This window comes from Chenopodium quinoa, unplaced genomic scaffold, assembly GCF_001683475.1.
Source record: "Chenopodium quinoa cultivar QQ74 unplaced genomic scaffold, ASM168347v1, whole genome shotgun sequence".
NCBI classification, from domain to species: Eukaryota; Viridiplantae; Streptophyta; class Magnoliopsida; order Caryophyllales; family Amaranthaceae; genus Chenopodium; species Chenopodium quinoa.
Genome location: NW_018743920.1, coordinates 9,710,880 through 9,716,283, shown reverse-complemented (window position 1 = coordinate 9,716,283; position 5,404 = coordinate 9,710,880). Strand labels below are relative to the sequence as shown.

At 32.6% G+C, this 5,404-nt stretch overlaps 1 pseudogene; it reads left to right on the top strand.

The window, feature by feature from the left end:
- Positions 1–662: 662 nt before the first annotated feature.
- On the top strand, positions 663–1,510 carry LOC110687656 (annotated as a pseudogene).
- Positions 1,511–5,404: the final 3,894 nt, after the last annotated feature.

Genomic DNA, 5,404 nt, shown 5'->3' with positions numbered 1-5,404 from the left:
CCCAACTTGTTACACTTGCACATAATCCTATTGACACTCCCTTATTTCCACAAGACAAAGTGATGACAATCACCCCTATAAGCTATTAGCCATTAGACCCTTACCTTACCTAACCTAATAAATCAAAATACATTCCTTAAATTAGTAAAATTTCACATAAAAAGACAATGAATAAAATAAAACTCTCACAAGAATTTTGATGGTAAAAAAAATTTTATTTTTTTTTTTTATTAAAAAAAAAAAAAAAAAAAAAAAAAAAGGTGCAGAACATAGGTATGTCCCTTCTAGAGGGGGCCAAAGCCACGTGATGATTTATAAGCTCACCCTTCATCCCACCCCCTCTCTTTCTTCTTCTTTCCTTCACCTTCCCACCTCCCTCTCTTTCTCTCAAATTCCTCCCTATTTTTTTTCCTCCCCCATTTTAATTTTTTCTTATTTTTTTTTTTTTTTTTTTAAATATAAAAATAATTTTTTTTTTTTTTTTTCTTTTCTTCCTCACAAGAGTCTTGATAGTGGCCTCCATCTCTTTTAGGGATTGGTTCTTTCTTTCTCTCTCCGGAGCCAACGACATACTACTACTTAGCTTCGTCTTATTCATTCATCTTTTCTTCCTTTTCACGTCCCATCACTTATAAATCCTCCCCCTCCCCCCCCAAAAAAAAAAAAAAAAAAAAAAAACCCAATTTCACAAATATTAAAAATCATTGGAAATTAATCATTATTATTTATATATAGATCATACTACTATGGATACTACTGGGGGTGGAACATCCGAAACCGGAGGCGGTGGTGGTGGTGAAGGATCATCATCAGGACAAAGAGGGGAACTCGCCCATGGCACATCTAGCGGCGGCGGTGGTGTGGATGATGGGTTCAGTTAATGGTATCGACGACGACGACAACAACGACAACCGCAACACCACCAAGCAGGTACGAGTCGCAAAAAAGACGAGACTGGAATACTTTTTACAATACCTCAGAAACCACAAACCTCCTCTATCTTTGTCTAGGTGCAGTGGAGCACATGTAATAGAATTTCTCAAGTATTTGGACCAATTTGGTAAGACTAAAGTACACATCACCGGGTGCCCTTATTTCGGTCACCCTAATCCGCCTGCTCCGTGTGCTTGCCCGCTTAAGCAGGCTTGGGGAGCCTTGACGCTCTTATCGGCCGTCTTCGCGCTGCTTACGAAGAGAATGGTGGGCGACCTGAATCCAACCCGTTCGGTGCACGCGCTGTAAGGATTTACCTTCGTGAGGTTAGGGAGAGCCAGGCTAAAGCCCGTGGTATCCCTTACGAAAAGAAGAAGCGGAAACGTGCTTCTTCTTCTAGTACTACCTCCACTTCCGCTCCCACCGCCACTACTCCAGTGGATGCAGCTGGAGTAGTGGAGTCCTCGCTTCTGGTGGGTCCGGTGATGGTGGCAGCGGAAGTGGGGATGCCGATGGTGGTGCTAGCACTGCTGGTGTAGGTCCTCCTACAACTACTACCTAATTTTTATTTTTAATTTTTTTTATATATATATAATTATTTATAATTTGACTTTATTTTCAAGATCAATTATTGTCCAACGCTGGAGGATTAAATTGTGATTATATATTATGTGAAAGCAAGCATAATATTATTTTTCTAATCCAATCTCGTATATTTATTTATTTATTTATTTATTGTATACACTTATTATTATTATTATTTGATCATCAACCATTGTTGTAGAAGATGAAGTTCCATCAAAATTCAAACATGTGATCATCTTATTCTCCAGGTAACAAGTCATGTTCACTCAATAACTTGTATTATGGGGGTTTTCTTTTATTTATTACTGTATTGTTTATGGGGTTAATTAATCTAATCAAGCAGGTGATTTCTAATTAATTTCTTACTGTATTATGTTAAACAACAAGTTTTGCAACATTATTTTATTAAGCAGTGATTTAAGGCAAGTAATGTTTAAAATAAAGAGTAATTAGGTGCCGTCAAGAAACCCAAAATCATTCCATTAATTCCTTAAATTACTGCTATTAGTATGTTATTAACTGAGTCATTAGCTCTATTTTATCATTAGACAAAGAAATTCTCTCACATTTTGCAGCTTTTGTCGTCGTGAGTGCCTGGTAAGTCTTATCAATTTACCATAAATAAACATGATAATTATACAACTATTTCCTAACTTGTTATTTTTCTTGTTATGTCAATCAATAATATATGTACTGCTGTTACACAGAGTATATACCTATTACTTCTCCGTATTTGTCTTCTTTCTTGTATTTTATTCTCAAAACCAATAATTCAACTTTCATATTGCGTATATAAAAAAAAATTCCCTATGTTGCTAGATTCATTTTTTTTTTTATTTAATATTATTACGAAGTACTCCATATCTTTTATTTAATTTCCGGTCATAGACAATCTCGGAAATGCAATGCAATAATAGTATTATGGTATACAGCTAGTAGAAATTAACTTGACAATTTAGAGGGGTTTTTTAATTTTTATGTACTACATCTACGTTTGGTAGAAGATGATTGAATGGACTAATACAAATATACCCGTAGTATACTTGTATACAAGATTAGCTGTAGTTAGAAATTAAATAGATGGAGTGTTAGTTTACACGAGTAAAATAAGTGATAATTAAGACTACATGACATACCCGAAAAAGAGTAATCACTTGAAGAACCTGAAGTCTTCCTTTTTTAGCAAATGTCAATTTCAGCAGGTGAATTGTTGCCTAGCCTCTTTAACTCATGAAGTAATCCGTGTGCAATTAGATCAAACACTAAAGAGAATAGAAATATAAGAGTATTAAATAAAATTAAAATATACACAGATGATAAAATAAATGTTTAATAAATTATTAGCTAAGACGAACCCAACTTATTTATCCTAATGAATAGGAAGCCCTAACACTATATTTTTTTTATAACAATAACATACCGGGGGGATCCCCCTCCTATCGCAGGAGGAGGGATAAGGAGTCGAAACTAGGTCACACCTCGGGGAGATGGAGGGACTAACCATCCTTCCACTCCTCACTCCTCAATACTACATACATATATACTTGTAAACACTTAAAAATTTCCTAAACAGTGAACAAGGAAAGGAAGTTGATGAAACATTTAGTAAGTAGGAAAGTATAAAAATCTAGTGTTTGTTGCTGCTTTAGAGTGTATCTAAAATCAAAAATGTCCCTTTTTCAGCATCTTAATTAATCTCTCACTTTCTTTGAAAATGGTCCCCTAGCTTATTAGATTTTCAGATGAATGAGTGAGTGAGTGAGTGAGAAAGTCATCCATTGGAATACTTCCTCATGCCAAAATTCCTATGATAATCTACACGTGTGCTTATTTTTTCTCTCTTTACTACTACTACTACTTCAGTTTCAGGTGCCATCTTTTTATTTTCTTTTTTTCATTTTTTTGATGATTTGTTTTTTTCTTTTTCTTTTTATCTCCCTTTTAACCTAGTTTAGTTCTCCTTTATTTGTCAAAGATTTTGATATTGGCGCTGTTTTGATTAGTGCATTAGGCATGTAATTGAGTGCAAATTTTACTTTTGCAGGGTTGTTTTAAAATTTCTGACTTTATAAAAACAATTTTGGGTGTATACAATAATATTGATGTAAAAGAAAATCTTAACCTTTGAACCTTTAATCATTTGCAAGAATTGAGTTTTCTAAAATTGTTGGAATGATAACCTAGCAAGGAGCTTAAGGTTTTGAAATTGAGTTAACAGAACTTTTTTGTGTGAGTGTTAATAAATAAAAACCATGTGGTACTAGTGAAACATATTTTAACACGAAATATGTGCCGAGGACACCTTGTTCAGCATTCAATTTGATTGAAAACTTATTATAGAGTATTTCCTTTACATAATTGACTTTCAATAAAAACAAAAGCAATTGTTATTTATGTTTTCTCATGTTTGGGTTGAAGATTATGGTTTCTTTTTGGCACTTTAATTTGTGCAAGAGGGTATAGTATAATATAGCATATGAATTTGCTCGCTATTCTATTTGCTTTCTCTCTCCTACCCCCTATCTTTTCAATGACAACAACACCACAAAGAAATTAAAGAGAAACTGAGAAAGATAACAAAAGAGGGGCAGGCAATTACAAAAAGAAAGTATTTATGAAATTAAATTAATCAATTAATAATTTAATTATAATCTTTCTGTTTGATTTTTTTTTTTTTTTTTTTTTTGAAAGGCAAAGGTAGCACAATATATTATAATCTTTCTGTTTGATTATTTGTCCTTACTTTAAATTTATTCTAGTGGAAAAAAAGAAAAAAGGAAGAGAGAGAAAAAAAAAAAGAGAGAGAGAGAGAGAGAGAAAACCATCAACTCATTGAAAAAGACCAATAGCCAACCGTTGGCTTGCTTACAAATAGCATATGCTTAATTTTATGAATTTTCCCTGTTTATAATATCTTATGGATTTTATGTTCATAATATTTTATTCTACAATGATTAGTGGCAAGACCCACCAAAGATCCCCTATGTTTATTACTAATTTTCTTATAGTATTAATTAAATAATTAATTTTCCCTTCAGTAGTCCTCGTCTCCAATGAAATCATGCATGCATCATTGGTATTTATTTTGCTTATTCGTACTATTATCCTCTCTACGAAAATGTACAATAATGTGTAGTTAGTAGCTATTTATATAGGTATAGCAATATTAATAATGTTGCTACATTAATAAACAAATTAGTGGAGTAGCATAAGCATAGATAAGGAATAATACATTAATACATAATATATTAAGTACGTGTCATTATCTTTCTATTTTAATTCGTTTTCGATCTTAAAAATTATGTTAAACAAAAAAAAAAAAACAAGTGATATATTGTTATCAATTAACCTAAGATGTGACACACGTCAAATCACCCTTAATTAATTTAATTATAAATATCCCTCTATAATACTCCACATAATTAAATAAATGCTCATAGATAGAGGTGATAGAGTACGTCGTAGTTTCATCCTTAGTATAGTCAGGCCCAATGACAAATCTATAAATATTAGTTGGTGTATTACGTTGGCTTGGTTTTATCCTGCTTTCTTAAGGTTTCCTTGTGAGTTGAGATCTTCTAATTTCTCTCTCTCCGATCCTCACTTTAATTACAGTAGCTAGGTATACAAATATTGCCTCATAAAAGTTTTTTGCGGTCGGTTTGCTTACATAATTACATATACACTAAGCATAATTAGCCTTGTATTTCCCTCTCTAATTTTAATCTTTAAAAATGATGGGTTGGTGGAGTATTTGTCACATAGCCATATATGAAAAAAGGTCAAAAAATAAAGGTTGGAAAAAAAAGGAGTATAGAAGAGATATAATAGTTGAGGTTGCTTCCAAATTTCACTTTGTTGGTTTATTTTAACCCTTATAACAATC